This window comes from Pholcus phalangioides, unplaced genomic scaffold (assembly GCF_987345545.1).
Source record: "Pholcus phalangioides strain wild (caught in Gottingen) unplaced genomic scaffold, Ppha-v1.0 ptg000028l_1, whole genome shotgun sequence".
Taxonomy (NCBI): Eukaryota; Metazoa; Arthropoda; class Arachnida; order Araneae; family Pholcidae; genus Pholcus; species Pholcus phalangioides.
Window position 1 is genome coordinate 2126959 of NW_028301618.1, and position 19365 is coordinate 2146323.

The 19365-nt window shown below is 38.4% G+C and overlaps 1 protein-coding gene and 1 non-coding gene across 2 annotated transcripts in view; both read right to left on the reverse strand.

The window, feature by feature from the left end:
* LOC149067729 (uncharacterized) overlaps positions 1-19365 on the reverse strand; it is a 121458-nt gene that overhangs the window by 34524 nt on the left and 67569 nt on the right. The window lies entirely within an intron of this gene.
* LOC149067730 (U1 spliceosomal RNA) lies at positions 11728-11888 on the reverse strand. The gene has a single exon (XR_016195316.1). It is a non-coding gene; the product is annotated as a U1 spliceosomal RNA (small nuclear RNA).

Here is a 19365-nt window from a genome sequence, read left to right on the forward strand (position 1 = left end):
TAATTAGTCCCGTATATACCGGGTGACTCGAAACGTTACGCCGTCCGCCGATAGCAGTTTTTTTTACCTTGTAGCATTTGCTGCGAATTCACAATGTCACTAACAATTTTAAGGGAATTAAAATTAATTTAATACTCTACAATACTTTAAAACATTCATTTTTAAAAATATTGTCGGTGCTGTTATCAACTTTCAAAATCAGAAGTGCCTTATGTCGTCACCATCGTTATCTTATGAGATATCAAGATGGTGGTGCTTATGTGGTGATGACGAAGCTCAGGTATAAAAAACTAAATTATTCATTCAGCTTTGCTCCTTATAAACAAAGCTTATAAACTAACCTGAAAGATCAAACTTCCAGTTCAGTAATTTTTAATAATAAGACCTATTTTGTTAAAGTAATAAAATAGGTCAGTATAATGTAGGAAAATTCCAGAATTAATGAAGGAAAATTTCAGAATTGATGAAAGAAATTACTCCAGTATTAATGAAATAAATAATTTAATCTTTTTTCACCTTTAGAAGAGTTCTTTATAGTATATAAAATAAGTCAATAGTAAATAAAAAAATTTAATAAAGTTAATAATAAGAATTACTTTTATAATAATTTTTAATAATAATTTGTAATAATAGGACCCAAGGAGAAATCCAAAATAAAGGACCTCCACACAAGCAGACGACAGGTAAGATCGTAAAAAGTGAATTTTTCCACACTCCACTTTATAGTAATGTGCTGCCATCTAATCTCAAATTTAAAAGTGACTCATGTGGTGATGTGAGGAAGTTTAAAATAAAAACTATATACTTTATTCCGCTCAGTTCCTTATAAACAAAGCTCATGAACTGAACTGGAAATTTAAACAGAAAGTTCGGTTATTTTATTTGAGCATAAGGAGACGTCCAAAACAAATCACCTCTTAAATGAGCAGACGACAGACAAGAAGTCGGTTTGTTCGGTTCCCTACAAGCTAAACTCACAAACAGAACTGGAAGTTCGAACTGCCAGTTCAGTAATTTTTTCGGAATACAAGGAGACGTCCAAAACAAGGAACCTGGAGAGAAGCAGACGACAGAGATTCTGAGGCTTGCATCGAGCTTATATTACTGGAGGGAGCATCCAGCCGCCGCGACGTCGTAGACATCTAATGCGAGGAAACCACGTGACTCGGTGCAAACAAACACGATCTCCCATAGAGATCAATGTTAAAATTTCCGATTTTAGCTTAGAAATGCGGAAATTTAGTGGGGTTTTCCGCCACATCAATAATTTTAAAAATTGAATCAAATTCTCGATTTTTGAAATGTTGAGTTCGCTTAGAGATACGAAGCCCGGAAAATTATATATAAAATAATGAGCCAGACCCACTTTCGAGGTGGATATCCATGCAATAACATTAATTTCAGCTTCCTATTTATATCTTCTCAAGCACGAAAATGAAAATTAATGTCTCCGTATTGTCTTATATTATCCAATTGCGTCAATCCATATAGTTTAAGATGCTTTGAAATTAATTATGGGCCCATATAGATTACATTGAAGAAATTCCACAGCTTTAATCAAGAATTTTTTGAAGCAAACACGGGCAGATCGATTCATTTCTATGTTTCTTTAATTTAGATTTGTTACTTTCATGAGAGTAATTAAAGGTAATTCCAGAATTAATAAGATATAATTTCATCATTAATGAAAGAAATAGTTTCAGCATTAATGAAAGAGAAATGATTTCAGCATTAATGAAATTACAACTTTGTTGGAATGAGTACTACATTTGGGTGGCTGGAGGGAATTATTGTTTCTTGCCCAAGTTCAAAGTTGTCATCTCCTTGTTGTCATCAGCAGGTGGGAGCGCACTACCCGGGGGGGGGGGGAGCCTGATTCAGATGGGCATCGCAGATGAAGGGGGAGAAGAGGGGTAACGATGCGGCTCCGCTCTTGGTTATGTGAGTTGGGACGGCTTGGGCATCCTGGAAATGTTGCAGTGTGCGGGCCCTTACAGAAGGCCCATCGAATTTTTGTCTTGTCACCTTTGTCTTTACATATCCGGGTTTCGTGCGGGTTGGAGCAAAAACCACATACGGCATGGGCCCTACAGGAAAGGGCCGTGTGATTGAATGACGTGCATCGGCGACAATGAATCCGGGCAACGTTTCCTCAGTAGCGTTCAATGTCGACTGGGATGCCAGCAATATTTTTAATATTTGCAAAATGTTTATTTTCGACCGTTATTTCAATTAGAAATAGCGGCAGCGGTCTTTTACCAGCTAAAGTCGTTCTGTTTCCGTAATTCAGTTTGGATCTCCTCTGGTCTAACGTTTGCTCTCTGTTTGGCCTCTGATTACAAATTTCAGTGTTTTTGTCTGCATTTGATATGTATGGTATTGGAATTTTTGTTCATTGAAGAATTTTGTGGCTCTTCTATGGTCGTTTTTTGTGAAAACTTCAACGACAAGTGCATTTTGGGCTGGTCTGAATCGGAAGGGGGGGGGGGGATTTCACAGAGGGCCCTAAGAGCGCCGAAATCTGTGAGAGAGAACCAAGTATCAAATCACATTTTCTTAAGATGATCGCTGAGTTGTTGGTTTTCCTGCGTGGCGGTGAGAAACTGGAAACCACCATCCTCTATTTCGTCATCACCAGCCAATCGCGTTGCAGGGATTTGGATGTTAATGCTATTTCTGCTGATGTTTGTATTCGGATGGGCGTTTCCCACCAAATTTAAGGAGGCGGCTGTGTTTGAAGAGGTGATAGCCCTAAAGTTAACGGGGGGGGGGGGGTGGCTTAGGGGCGCAGGCGGTAGCTTCCTAACTAGTGTGGGGAATTATCAATTCCCGTTTATTTATCTCTGGGAGAATCGTTCTCGAAGGAAATGTGATGAACAGTAGCATCAACTGTGACAGATGTTTGATTGCCCTGGGCACTGTCGGCTGAAGTGTTGGGGGTGATACCTGAGCTACTTGAGCTAGATGTGGAGGTTGTTGTTGTTGTTGCATTTTCGGCCGAGGGGTTTTCTGATCTTCTCCCGGAAATATCGATGTTAATTGCGTCACAGAAATTACGCTTAGTTCGGTGGGAGCGGGGGTATTTTCAGATAGGCTTAAATGTGGATTAAAAAGTCGTTATTTTAATTTTTCCGGACCCTGATGTCTAATTTGCTCTGATCAAATTATGAAAATCGCACTTTTTAATTTGGAGCTTCATATTATTTTAATTAATCATATTCCCATAGGCATTGATGGAATACAACGAATTTTTAAAATAAATTTAAGGCACTGAAGTAAAAACTTATGACGAGTTGGGAGTGAAAAATGATCTTCCCCTTTCAAAAAAATAAATTAGAAATATAACAACCCGTTATATACAAGGATAAGGTTTTATCTTCCCCGATTATATTGAATCATGTAGATCAGGCACATCTACAGATCGCTTACGTGTCCCGTGGTACAATTCCAGAACATCTAAGCGGCCCGTGACACATTTTCAGATGTGAACAATGATCACATCAACACTTAAATGACTTAATGATCGCTTAAATGACCCAGGACAGTTCCAGAACACTTAAGCGATACGTGACGCATTTAGAGATCCCTTGAGTGACATGTGACGTAGTTTTAGAGCACTTAAGTGGCCCCCAGTGCGGTTCTACATCACTCATGTTACCAGCGGCACATTCTCCGATTATTTAAGTGATCCGCGGCATATAATTATGGATCACTTGAGTGATGCGTGGCACAGTTCCAGATCAGTTAAACGGCCCGAACACATTACCAGATCACTTGGATCCGCGGAAAATTCAGAGATTACTAAAGTGGCTCTGTAGGGCATTTATCAATAGGGGGGATGTCACTTCAAGTGCCCACAAACTATCGAAAGGTTTTTCTCGTTTTTGGCGCACCGAGTAAGATGCTCTTAAAAATATTTCATATACTCATAAAGGATGGTTGATGACGTGAGCATTATCCAACCTTCCCCCCCCCCCGCCCCTTGTCATCAAAAGTCAGCAAATCAGAACTCCCCCCCCCCCCCCATCGATGATGGACGTAATACTTGAACGGCCCCAGAAGTAAAAGAAAGGCTTTACTATTATTATTATATTGATAAGACGGCTTTCCCTCGATACACAAAAAAAGGCTGTAAAGGCGTCTTTCCAGACTTGCTTTCTCGCCTTGAGCTGGCGGTGCGTGACGCCCGCTCCTATTTATAAGGGGCCGTTCAAGTGTTACGTAAGCAAACTTTTAGCCATTTTTTAACCCCCCCCCCCCCCCCGTCAGCAAAAGTCTGACCCCTCCCTTGTCAGCAAAATTTCGTCAGCACTGCCCCCTACCTCCTAACACATATTGGTGTGATCAGAAACTTACGCGGGAGGGGGGGGGGCACTAAAAAAAATTTTTTTTAAAGTAAAAACATTTAAAAAAAAATTAAAATTTCGAAAGAAAATACCTTTATATGTAATTATAATCGATTTCTGTTCATTTCAGTGCTATTTGAAGGGTAAGAACTCAAAATTTCTCTTTAAGAAATTCATTGCGACCCTACCTTCCAGCCCACAGAGTAATAATACTATAGAGTGCGCGCGAGGGGTTACAATGTGAAGCAAAGATCCGGAGTCACGTGACTCCAGTCGAAAGGCTGGTCAGGGAATCTCGCTGGCAATGCTTTCCTTATGGCTACTCGTATGACGATCTACACGCGCTGTCTTATTTTTGATTAGAATGGCCAACACTTGCGCAGCTTTCGGATGTTCTGAGCGGTTTAGGAAAGGGGGACCAGTGTCCTTTCACAAGGGAATACTTTTTTGCTTATTCCCCTTCTTATAAATTAAAAATTGGAATATTAAATTGACGATGCAATGGATTTCTGACGTAATCTCAGTTTTTAACGGCTCCATTTTGGATTTAATTCAATTAAAGTTCCAAGTTTTGGTAAAATTCAAATGTCATGAATCATTATTAAATGTTTTAATAGAATTTTTGGCAATAAATGATTGAAATTGTGAGTTTTATGAAGTTTTAACTGAAATATACGTCTCCGCGAGATTTGGCGAGCTAGTGAGTTCATTCGACTTTTGCTCAACTTGGAAGAAAATATGCTTTTCAGAAGGAGAAATTTATGAAAAATATTCTATTTAAATAGAATGTGAGGAAAACTCCCCCCCCCCTCTAGACAATTGCAGTTTTGCATAAAAATGCATAACAACCTCTAAAAATATTAGTATTTTTACCCCTCTTCACACCTGAGATAAAACTATTACAGAAAAGAAATTTTTTTATTCATTAATTTATGTTTGTTGTATGTGAAATTGCCGCTTCAAACAAGAAAATTAATTATTCAATTGATTTTTTTGAGTCAATATCTGTACTAAGACCTGAAGTCATATATTGTGTACCTCAGATGTTATCTTGAAAAAGAATCATTCTAAAAACGATTTAATACCTTAAATTAAGATTAACATATGCATACTTTTGGAGCGAAGAGATTACATATGTCACACATATATATATATATACACACACATATACATATATATATATATATATATATATATGTGACATGTGTAAATATTATATTATATATATGAAATATTATATCATGAAATATATTATATTATATATATGAAATGTTATATATATATATATATGTATTCTATAATATAAAATCACAAACAAACTCGAAAAGGGCCTGTTGCTAAGCAACCGAGTGACGGAAGTGGGTGAAATTTTTGAGTGACGGAAATCTGTTACGGAAGTCGGTTTCGATTTTGGGTCAAATATTCATTTAACTATAGCACATATCGGGACCCATTTGACCCATCGGGACCATGTTATGTGCATGTACCAAGAGGCTCCTACATCCTACAGCAGAGCCCTTAGGCTGGAATTTAGATTTCGAGCCCCCAAACCAGCTTTTCAGGGGCCCCTCTGTGATTAATTTATAGTGTGAAAAAAGTGATAAGAATCGTTGTGGCCCCTGTCAGCCCTTCCTTTGTGGGGGGGGGGGAGGTCCATGCCGAGAGGTATATATATGTATAATATACACACACAAAAGCAGTGCTCCCAACACAGGGTCGGGGTACCCGGGGAAGATTTCACATATAAGTAAAAAGTTTTCATTTCCAGGGGCCCTTGATGGATCTCATTGTTTTCTTGCTGCTTTAACGTTGAAAAATTTCGATAGCGGAAGCAAAAGATATATCCAGTCTGGGGCCCCACCAAAAGTATGCGAATTGGTGTCCCGGGTAATTGGTTGGGGGGTCCTGGATTTTATTCGTTGGTAAAACGAATACAAATGCAAATTTTTCATGGTACTCTCTCCGTGGGATGGCCGACAAGCTTCCAAGTCGGGGCCCCATGTTTACAGGTTTCATTTTGGGTGCCCTGGATTTTATTTGTTGGTAAAACGAATACAAATGCAAATTTTTCATAGCACTCGCACCGGGGGATGACCGACAAGCTTCCAAGTCGGGGGCCCCATGTTTACAGGTTTCATTTTGGGGGCCCTGGACGAATCTCATTCTTTTCTGTTGTAGAATTCGCAACAGCGGAAGCCCGAGATAAAGCCAGTCTGGGGCCCCACCAAAAGTATGCGAATTGGTGTCCCGGGTAATTGGTTGGGGGCCCTGGATTTTATTCGTTGGTAAAACGAATACAAATGAAAATTTTTCATAGCACTCGCACCGGGGGATGACCGACAAGCTTCCAAGTCGGGGGCCCCATGTTTACAGGTTTCATTTTGGGGGCCCTGGATTTTATTCGTTGGTAAAACGAATACAAATGGAAATTTTTCATGGCACTCGCACCGGGGGATGACCGACAAGCTTCCAAGTCGGGGGCCCTATGTTTACAGGTTTCATTTTGGGGGCCCTGGATTTTATTCGTTGGTAAAACGAATACAAATGAAAATTTTTCATGGCACTCGCTCCGGGGGATCACCGACAAGCTTCCAAGTCGGGGGCCCTATGTTTACAGGTTTCATTTTGGGGGCCCAGGATGAATCTCATTATTTTCTGTTGTAAAATTTGCAACAGCCGAAGCCCGAGATAAAGCCAGTCTGGGGCCCCACCAAAAGTATGCGAATTGGTGTCCCGGGTAATTGGTTGGGGGCCCTGGATTTTATTCGTTGGTAAAACGAATACAAATGAAAATTTTTCATGGCACTCGCTCCGGGGGATGACCGACAAGCTTCCAAGTCGGGGGCCCTATGTTTACAGGTTTCATTTTGGGGGCCCTGGATGAATCTCATTCTTTTCTGTTGTAGAATTTGCAACAGCCGAAGCCCGAGATAAAGCCAGTCTGGGGCCCCACCAAAAGTATGCGAATTGGTGTCCCGGGTAATTGGTTGGGGGCCCTGGATTTTATTCGTTGGTAAAACGAATACAAATGAAAATTTTTCATGGCACTCGCTCCGGGGGATGACCGACAAGCTTCCAAGTCGGGGGCCCTATGTTTACAGGTTTCATTTTGGGGGCCCTGGATGAATCTCATTCTTCTCTGTTGTAGAATTTGCAACAGCCGAAGCCCGAGATAAAGCCAGTCTGGGGCCCCACCAAAAGTATGCGAATTGGTGTCCCGGGTAATTGGTTGGGGGCCCTGGATTTTATTCGTTGGTAAAACGAATACAAATGAAAATTTTTCATGGCACTCGCTCCGGGGGATGACCGACAAGCTTCCAAGTCGGGGCCCATGTTTACAGGTTTCATTTTGGGGGCCCTGGATGAATCTCATTCTTTTCTGTTGTAGAATTTGCAACAGCGGAAGCCCGAGATAAAGCCAGTCTGGAGCCCCACCAAAAGTATGCGAATTGGTGTCCCGGGTAATTGTTTGGGGGCCCTGGATTTTATTCGTTCGTAAAACGAATACAAATGAAAATTTTTCATGGCGGGATGACCGACAAGCTTCCAAGTCGGGGGCCCCATGTTTACAGGTTTCATTTTGGGGCCCTGGATTTTATTCGTTGGTAAAACGAATACAAATGAAAATTTTTCATTGCACTCGCACCGGGGGATGACCAACAAGCTTCCAAGTCGGGGGGGGGGTCCATGTTTACAGGTTTGATTTTGGGGGCCCTGGATGAATCTCATTCTTTTCTGTTGTAGAATTTGCCACAGCCGAAACCCGAGATATAGCCAGTCTGGGGCCCCACTAAAAATCTGCGTATTGTGTCCCCGCTACTGGATGTGGGGCCCTGGATTTTATTCGTTGTAAAATTGATAAAAAGGAAAAATTCTCACAGGGGGGTGTCCGACAAGCTTGCAGGTCAGGGCTTCATGGAAATGTTGGCAGGTTGTAATCCGGTGCCCCTGAATGTATCTCATTGATTTTTGTGGTTTAACATTGTAAAATTTGCAACACATCGGTAGCCCAAGATATATCCAGTGTGGGGCCCCACTGAAATTCAGCGAATTGAATCTGGGGACCCCCGTGGGGAAGTTTTCTGGGGATACTTGATGAATCTCATTTGTTTTTTGTTGCTTTATTGCTATTTTCATTAAAATTCGCTTCTTCAGTAGGCTGGTGCTTTCACACGTCCCTTTCCCCTTTTCCATAGCACGCTGATGAAGTGGGACGAAATAAACAAGATATGTCCGGGAGAGATGTGGGGGGGGGGGGGGGGGTTGGCCGCCAAAGGCGGAAGGGGGGCAGACCCCCCCCTAGTATATATATACACACTTTAAATTATTACATATATACCCTACATGGAATTTTAATTCTTATAATTTAGAGAAATTGATGATGAGATTCTGTAATTTTCTTGAGTAAAATCTATTTTAATCCTGAAATATTATGTAAGTGTTTACAGTTTTGTGTGATGAGGTTATAAAAGGTTTTTCAGGAATGTTAGAAATGAAACGTTTTCTTATTGTTTGAATATTATTTCATGACTGAATATGGTATGAGTGTGAATGTGTTACATTACATAACATAATATGATGCATTATAATTAATTATACATTAATTATGAGTATATAGAGTAATTGTAATGTTCTGGAAAGATATATTTTTGTTTTAATTACCCCTAGTATAAATAAATTTTCGAAATTAAAAGCGACAAAGTGAATGAAGAGAATATTTAAAAATATAAATGAATTAGGCTTTACAACATATACGATTTTCTAGCATTTATTTTTACTCCAACATGTTATGTATAATGTATCAAATTTACAGTAACATAAACATTATATATTTGTTGTATACAATATTTTGTTTCCTGTGTGTGTATAGATATTTAGAAAGCTATTAAAAAATGTACCAAAAAAATTTATTTCATGAAATTTATACTGTTTATATTCACTTCCTTCAAATATTATATATTCAATTAAAATTTAAAAACCCATGTGTTAAGAAATTATTAAGAATTATCCCTTAATGGAAAATAATAAAATTCCGTTTTCCAATATTTGTTTATTTTATAGAATTTATTTTTTCAAATCTGATACTCCCTAAATATTTCACATAAAAATGAGTGAAATTCATTGAAAAAATGAAGGAAAGTTTTCATCAACTTGATCGAATTGAGTCAAATTTCGTTACAGCAACATCCTAGCTTCTGCGAAAACGCGCCAAATGTAATAGCGCAGAACCTGTTCTTTCCCCGACTATACTGCTCATCTTTTCTTCACGTTCGACAAGTTTTATGAATAGCGTGCGCGGTCTATTTATATCTTAAGTCTATGTTCCAGCCATATATGGAATACCCTTGACCCGCGGACCAAATGTGGCCTTTAAGGTTATCTGACGTGGCTTGCCCCCTAAAACCCAATTTTGTAAAAATGAACAAAGCGACACATTTACAGATCGCTTAAATGACCCGTGGCACAATTCCAGAGCATTTAAGTGGCCCGTGGCACATTTTCAAGATCGCTTAAATGACCCGTGGCACAATTCCAGAGCATTTAACGAGAAAATATCGTTGTAGAGGGAGTTATATCGTTATATTGAGTATTGTTGTAACAAGGTATCACTATATACGAATAATCTACATTCCTTTTTCCGCACACCTGCTATCACCCCAACAGATTTTTCTATTTATGTTCACGCGGAGCCGCTCAAGTAGGAATGACAGGAAGCTAAAAGCGCGGTACTCTTATGTAATGCCTTTCTTTTCAGTCAGGTATGTGCAACCAAAGCCGCTTGAACTCTCCGCCACCAGCCCGACCAGCACCTCCTTCTCGAACATTGTAAAATTTTTCCTGCTCGACTCCATTGAAACACAAGGACAACACAAAATTCGAAAGAAAACAAACGTGGAGAGAAACGCACGTGGTTATGATCGCGGCGGTGCTGATCTCAAAAAGCGGTAAAGAAAAATTTTATCACATGACCTTCGTTTGACGAATCAGCATGAAGCTCCTCACCATCACTCATTAAACGCCGTGGTCTGGTAACAACTCCTTGCTGGTTTGCCGAGAATACCGATTTCTTCTAACATGCACTTTCGCCATCACCCGCATGTTATTTGATTGGCCGTTTGACAGTCGCTCCGTGAATACGGCCATTAAACGATCCGTGGCACATTTAGAGATCGCTTGCCATGTAGAAAATGTCGTTGTAGAGGGAGTTATATCGTTATATTGAGTATTGTTTAACGAGGTATCACTATATACGAATAATCTACATTCCTTTTTCCGCACACCTGCTATCACCCCAACAGATTTTTCTATTTATGTTCACGCGGAGCCGCTCAAGTAGAAATGACAGGAAGCTAAAAGCGCGGTACTCTTATGTAATGCCTTTCTTTTCAGTCAGGTATGCGCAACCAAAGCCGCTTGAACTCTTAATGCAACTTAGGGTGCAACAGCTCTGTTGTACTTGGGCCAGTGAACACGATACTACTAGGGATCCCACTGCTCTTACCCACAGCCGTCACTAGCGGTGCATGGCTGCCCAGTAAAATTTAGAGTAGTAGCATTACTAGAACCAAAATGTATATATAAAATAACAGAAAAAATTTGTAATTAATGAAATAAATAAATTTTCGCTTGGTTGCGCTGCACGAAGTGAAAAAATTTAGCAGCATCGAAGATGAACATCATGTGCTGAGGCGACTCATGCGACATGATCATTTGCCGGCCCAGAAATATCGTTTAAGGTTATCAAACCTACCCCTCGGGAACGGGTCACAACGCAATCATGGGTGGAGGTGGCAAATCCGACTGATATAATGTACAGGGTGATCAGCGAATAAGCCCTTATTTCAAAATTAAATATCTCTACACCAAAGATCAATAGAATTATGCGGTAAACGGTACGTTTATTAGCAAAACTGTGAGAATTGTGTACAGAAATTTCGAAAATTTAGTTGTTTTTTTTAAATTAAAAAAAACAAAACTGGAGATTTTGGGGTTCCGAAAATCCTCATTTGTGTGAAGAGAAACCACTGCATTCGCCTAAAGTTACTGCATGGCCTGCGGTATGCGCCAGAGGCATTATCGGCCCCTTCTTCGTGCGAGAAACGATTACCACTGAACGTTACAGTTTTGGACATATTATGAATTGCCATAATCATCGTGTCGTTCGAGCCTTTCAAGTCTATCTCCGCCTATGACCACAGAATTCTACTTCAGTGGTTCTCAACGCATTTTCGACTCGCGGAACCCTTTCTGGTATATAATTTGTATGGCGTAGCCCCGTATATTTTCTATTTATTAATCAAAGTTACCGATTTCAACTATTTAAAAGCGTATAAGGTAATTATTCCATCAATTAATTTTCTACTTGTTCATTCATATAAGGGGAGGTCAGCGCGAACGCTAACCCCGCTACCAAAAATTATGCGCCCCAAGCAATCGCAATTTGCGAATGTGGCGGGATTCAGCCAACCGGAGTGCAATGGAAGGCCTCGTCCCGGGAGAGCCGCCTTCTTGATCACGGCATCTCCAGCGCCAGGTAAGTATGCTCAACTTCGGTTTGCACAACTACTCGTACACTATTACCGTAATACATTTTTAACGGATGATTTTTTTTTTTTCTACAATGATATCGTTTATATGTTTTCGAATAAACTTTTGTCGATTTGCTCAGCATTTTGCAGATTTCGAGAAAAAAAAAGAAAATAGGGGTTTTATCACAATATATAAATAATTTTTATGATCCTTTCTCACAGTTGGCTCGTTTACGTTCTCATGTATAGATGGCGCTGAGTACGCTTGTGAATCTGATCTTTAGGAACATGATTTTATTAAAACAGCCCTTTTCTTTTTTGTCTCTGTAGTCGGTTTTTCTCATTGGGGGGTCTTGGGTCAATTTTAACCTAGATGGAATCGCATTTTATCTAAAATGCCTTTGTTTTTCCATTGTAAAGAGAGGGGTATTTACGTATTTTATTAGTGAGAAATAACTATAGAAAAAAAAATGACCTAAAATATTTGAAATAATATTTTCCCCCAACGAAATTTGGAGGAGTAAAATTGAATTTTGATGCGTGTTAGTGACACTGATGCAGACTACTTTAATAATAATAATTCTCCGTGATGGAATGAAGATTAATTCATACTTTGCCAAAGCATTCCAAGTGTTATCACAATTTATGCAATCATTTATCAATGGAGACGAAAATAAATTTGAATAATTTTTTTAAGAATTAAGTCTGCATTGATACTTTTTTTTAAGTTTGAATGATTTTATATTCCCTACAATTAAGTTAGACATTATCAAAGTTATCTTAAAATGTGTACATATTTTTATTCTTGCAGTGCCTTTTCTGTAATAAATTTTTAAAACGAAAACTACCATTGGCGTACGCCAGGGAAAGGGGGGTGGAGCTGCGATTATGGCGTCCGTTGGATACAGCAGGCCGACGCATGCGATATCTTTTCTTTTTTTGCAATACAGTCGGATCACGTTATAACGAATACCGTTATAGCGAAAATCTCCTTATAACGAATACTTTTCCAGTCCTTCAGATCACTTTACATAGAAACAATGTATTGTGTAATTCCGGTATAACGAAACGAAAAATCCGTTATAACGAACTCGAAAACAAGTGTCCGAAAAGCAAAAGAGTTAATTTTCATCTACTCTTTCAACATTTTTGAAAAAATCGGACGAAATTGAAAATTCAAACAGTGATTATAGTGGATCTCCTAGGAAAAAGATCTAACTTTCGAATTTAAAAGATGTGGATGCAGGTGTCTTTACCTGGTTTCTGGACATTTCGTTCCCGAAATGTGTCAGTTACCGGCAGGGTTGTTTGAATGGTTTTTTTCAAAAAATCAAATAAAAGTTGCCTAAATATCATTTTTTTTCCTCGAAAAATATCATATTGGTTCATTATTAGCCAAAATGTTTCATCTTTACCACATTTTATATCCTTGGGATACATTCTGATGGTATATCTTTAAATGACATAAGATTTTATAAGTGGTTTTTTCCAAAAAGTCTAATAAAAGTGTCCAGAATATATATATATTTTTTTTTCATATGAAGTCATTTAAAGAAATGAAGTCTTAGTCATTTAAAGTTATGTATAAAAGCCAAAATTTCTCATTCTTACAACATTTTCTAACCTTTGGCTACATTCTGATGCTCTATCTTTAGCAAATAATAAGGATTGCATCACACATCTAAATGTACTGGTGTATTATCTCACAGGGTTTCTTTTTCCCTTCACAAAGAAGCAACTACAGTAGTGACACCATCATGCTAGGGTCAGGTGGTCCTATAATCCAATAAAGACACCAGCTGTTCAAAGGAAAAAGGACAAAGACTAGTGTACTAGTAGTTACACTACCTCACATACATTTTCGTTTTCTTTCCCATAAGAAGTAGCACATCTCCTACTGTATATCTCCCAGTCTTAATATTCAATACTTGTTTTTTTTATACTTTCACACACACACTGTTAAGCCCAGTTAATCAAGGTTCTACTGTATAGTAGTAACAGATTTCCGAAAAATAATCAGCTATATACAGGGTGATTATAATTAAAGTTTTGATTCCAAAACTATACAATAAGTACTGATCAGAATGACTTGAAAATTTGCATGGATACTCCTGAAGCAATGGAAGTTTGTTTCGCAAAAGAAAAAAGTGCAAAATGTGCAAGTAGATGATGCTGTACTTGGCCAGCAGTATAATCTATTTTGTGCAACCACGTCATTTCGGCACTTCCACAGCATCAGTGTGTGGATAGAACTTCTATCAAGATGCACATTGCAATACCAGCAAAGCAGCTGCTGAAGACCCATTTTGACAGGATGCACCTTAACCCTTGCAACTTCTGGCTGTGGGGGTACTCAAAATGTTATAAACAGTGGTCAGATTGCAAACTTTGGTGAATTGCAATCTCCAGCACATTCCCTATATGTTAGAAGTTCCTCAGGAATATTAACGGGGGGGGGGGGGCACGTTTGGTTTAATAAAGCTGAATTGCAAGCACATCCACATTATGACCATGGCGTACACCGATTCTGTTGTTGAACAAGAACTTTTGTGCTTTCAGTTTCAACCTCATAGCCAGAACACGTGGTGGACAACATATTTAACATTTCTTAAGTAAGTCGTAGTTATTTGTTCAATTACTTCGTTTTTTTTGTGTTTCCATGAATTATGAAATCGTGAAATGCTATAATTAAAGTATTCTGCCATGACTGGCTATCGTTTCCATTCTGCGAGCAAATTTCCCACATGTTGGATGATGTCATTAATTTTACATTTTTAAGTATTTTTTCCCCTTTATTAAATAAAATTGAATTTTTTCAGGAATATTCATGTCAATTTTCAAGTCATTCTGACAATTGTTCTTTTTTTACAGTGTTTTGAAATCAGAACCTTAGTTATAATCACCCTGTATATCGTAAATCATTGCTAATTAATCTGCATTATTTATGCTTCATTAAATACATTATATTCACATAATTTTTATTAGTTTTTGCAAAATAGCTTCCTAATTAAGTATACTGAAAGTAACTGGAGAAAAAAACCTTTGTATATTATATGATTAATAATAACATTAAAAGAATTTTCAAACACACAGTAATCCATTGAGTTAAGCAAAAAATAATTAAATTGCAAAAGTTGGTTTTTGTTAAAATGTAATAAATATTTATTGATTAATTAGCATGGGAATAGTGTTAATTACATTAATAAACATTTTATTTTAGTTAATTATTGGAAGTTTGAATGATTTTTCAGAAATTTCATTGTTTTTAATGTTAATACTATTTAAAACAAAAAACCGGTTTAAACCAAAAAGACTTGGTTTAAACCAAAAAAACCCCGGTTTTTTGGTTTTTTAAAAAAAAAACCGGTTTTTTTACCAACCCTGGTTACCGGTCCACTCATAGGAAAAAATGTTTTGGAATTCGCACGTGCTTTTGGATGCGGAAACTGTCAAGCAAGTGTAGGCTGGCTGAATCGTTTCAAAGAACGGTATGGTGTGGTAGCAAAACAGATTAGCGGGGAAGAAATTTCAGTGGATATGCAAAATGTGAATGAATGGAAAGCTGGTGAAATAGTGAAAGTAATAAAGTCATATGATGCTTCCGATGTGTGTTCAACGCAGAGAAAGCCGGAATCTTTTTTGTTGCTGTTTACTGTTACCTAACAAAACTGACATTTAAAAAAGATAAGTGCATACCTTCCGGACCATTTGTTTAAGGTTAGAGGTTTAATTTGTTAGAGGAATTTGTTGTTTCCTCGGCTTCCGCAATACTTGTCCAAAAAAAAAAATTACAGGTTACCGTATATACTCGTGTATAAGCCGAGTTTTTTTGTGGAAAAGTTCGTTCCTCAAGGGGGGGGGGGGGTCCGGCTTATACTCGGGTCAGTTTTTGATGAGAAAATATCGATCCCGCACAATCAGTAGTCATTTTTGTAGCAGTGTTCGAGAAACCGGCATTATTGGTATGGGATATGTTCAAACCCCCGAAAATGACGAGGCAAAGAAATCGAAAACATCATTGACTTTGATACCAGGTGGGCTAACGTTGATTGTACAGCCTTTAGATGTCAGCATCAACAAGCCTTTCAAAGACTGTTCGAGGAATTTGTGGATCGAATGGATGAGTTCCGATGATAAAGAAACCACAAAAGGTGGTGCCTTGATGAAACCTGACATTGGCCTAGTGTGCCAATGGGTACATGAGGCGTGGAATTCTGTCTCCACCGAAATTGTCATCCGATCCTTCAAAAAGTGTTGCATAAGCAATGCGATGGACGGAACTGAAGATGATATCCTCTTTGAAAGTGACAATGGCGATGATGCCGCACCCTCTATGATGATCTGATGGATTACGATGAGCTTGGAGACTCAGAAGAAACGGTTTAAAAAGTTTGAATCGTTTTCTGTTGTAAATTTCCGTAAACTATTCATTTTGCATAGAAATATAAGAATTTTTTTTCTCTGAAATGCACGGATTTTTGGGGGGTCGGCTTATACACGGGTTTTCATTTTATTGCGGTTTTGGTGGTCCTGAAGTAGGGGGGTCGGCTTATACACGAGTATATACGGTATGTTCAATTGTTTTGCATATGCAAAGTTTTTTGAATCAATTTCTATTTAAATTCTCACAAATACATTTTCGATATGGAAAAAACGAAACAACTCTTTGAATGAATATTTAAAAAACACTGAAAACGAAAATTTCTATACTACTATTTTGAAATCTGCGACGGGTCGGACAGAACGTCTAAACGGGCCGTAGTTAAGTATTAGACCTTGAACCCCTTCATTAGTGCATCAAGGAGCAATAGATGAGACTTCATACACTAGAGATTAGTCTAACCAAAGAAAACAATTCAAATACTACAAAAAAAACCTAGAAAAAATACTAGTCTAAAACCGACATATTTGTATAACATTCATTGAATGTGCTGGTGGTGATATCCTATCGTTTTCTCACAAAAAGGCATGCATTTTTTCATTAACGAAAAATTGCATCGCATAAATAATTGCAGCAGTTGCTGACAGATGACGATACAAAAATATTTGTCACTTTATGCTATGCGTCGGGGATGAACATTATTTTTTGTTGCCTTCGTCTGAGGTAACCATGTTTCTTTGTTTTCAATAAAACTTTCCGGATACACCCATCCTTCGGGAACGTTTCGATATCTCTCTGAGAAGGGAAACAAGCCAAGTCCGGTCTTCAAGGGAGCAAAGTTCTTTCAGAGAGAAGATCACATCCTCATTTGAAGAGTTGGGGGTGAAGTCATTTGATCAAGTATTCTTCTTGCAGGGTCGCTTTCCGGATGGATAGCTTGGCAGGGCCGTCTTTAGAGCATCATGGGGGCCTCCCGAGCCAAGTGATTTTTCTGAGGCCCTACCGGAAAAATTCCAACCAGTTCTCATTTTTGTGAGGCCCCCATTTCCGGTCCCCGGGTAGGCCCATGCGTTAAGACGGCACTGTAGCTTGGTACGTGATTTTTTGATCCAAACAGAATTTGGTAATCATCAGAGGATGCTGAAGAAATTGTCACTTCATCATTTGGGAATTTCGACTTTTTTTTCTTCGGCTTCCTTCTCTTTTTTTTAATTCAAAAATTCAAAATTCTCATCAGTCTCGGGAATCGTTTATTCCCATTAATTTAGCTTCGGTAAGGTGATTACCTTCGGTGTTGAATTTTCATCAGTTTTTGTGTTAATTTACATTCAATATTGCGTAAAATTTTTTTGTACGGATATTTCTTAGCATTCCTGTATATTCTGAAATAACGATATTGACATCCCCCCCCCACTCCACAAAATCTTAAAAATCAAGGCAAAAAAAGCAGATTCTTGAATATTTCACGCCCCGAACGTTTCGAGATTCACCGGGCCCCGCGTCTGGGGTGAGGGTGGCACCGCTTCCCGATATAATTTTTTCCCCGAAATCTCCGCCTGTTAGTGCCGTCTATTTTTTAGGACATACATCCGTTGCAGTCGAGTAAGTACACTTATAACACATACCATGGATATAACATACGTTTTAGTATTCTCCGATATTTGCCCCGTTGAAAAATTCATTAAAATCGAAGAAATTGGAAAATTTGAGTGCGGTTTGTGAAAAAGTTATACTCACTAAGGTTTTTTTATTTGGCGGAAGGAAAACACACTCACAATTTTGTCGATAGAAGGAGCCGTTCCGCTCCTTCGCAACCTCAGGTACAGTCCCACGAGAGTGTGCTAGGGAACCCTTGGTAAGATAATTAAAGTTAATAAAAGTTATTGTTGAACATAAACCGCAAAAACCACAGACGGCGTGGAGGAATCCGTACTTGTTCCGTCATTTTCTAATTTTATATATCTGTTTGAGCTATATTTATCAAACAAATATAATGAACATGTAATTATATATTATAAAGATTCCTGTCCATATATCTATAGGTTATAAAATACGTCAACAGATGGCAGCAAAACATCTTTTCCTTCTTAAATGGAATGGGTTGCTATCTATTGACATAAATTTACTAGGGAATAAAGTCTATTCATCTTTTTGCCGGGATTACACTGTAAAAGTTTTTTAAAAGTTCTTATTTAAAATTTGAAAAATTCAACTAATAAGATTATCGGTTGCATTTACACAACCCCGACCTTAGAGGGGTTTTTTAAAGCCCTAAAAGAACCACTATCAAAATGTAAATTTGGGGCGATTAAAATATAGGTAGGCCAATAATTATTTTTTGGTGGGGGGGTTTCGGACTTGTTCGATTTTGATGACAAAGTGGAGGTTGAATTATGTGTGTGTGTGTGGTTACGTTATCTCAACCACCCTTTAAAAAATATTAAATATTCGCGAGGGGCCGTTAAAGTATTACGTCAGGAAATTTTTAGCCATTTTTGACCCCCCCCCTTGTCAGCAAAAGTAAGCAAAACTCTAACCCCTTCCCTCGTGAGCAAAATTTCCTCATCACTTCCCCCTACCTCCTAACGCATATTGGTGGGATCAGAAGCGTATGTGGGAGGGGGGCTCGTGCACCTCCCTTCCCCAGATGAAAAAAAAAAAATTTTAATGCAAAAAATATTTTTTAAAAATTAAAATTTCGAAAGAAAATACCTTTATATATTATTATAATCGATTTCTGTTAATTTTAGTGCTATTTGAAGGGTAAGAACTCAAAATTTCTCTAAAAAATTCATTGTGACCCACCCTTTAAACCATATATGGTAAACCCTTGACTAGCGGACCAAATGTGGCCCTGAAGGTTATCTGATGTGGCTTGCCCCCCTCAAACCTAATTTTGTAAAAATGAACTAAGCGGCATATTTACAAATTGCTCAAATGACCAGTGGCACAATTCCAGAGAATTTGTGTCCCGTGGCACATTTTCAGATTACTGAAGTAAGCCTCAGAGATCACTTTCACATTCAAAGATCACTTAAGTAACCCGCGACACAGTTACAGAACACTTAAACGATACGTGGCACATTTGGAGATCCCTTGTGGTGCAGTT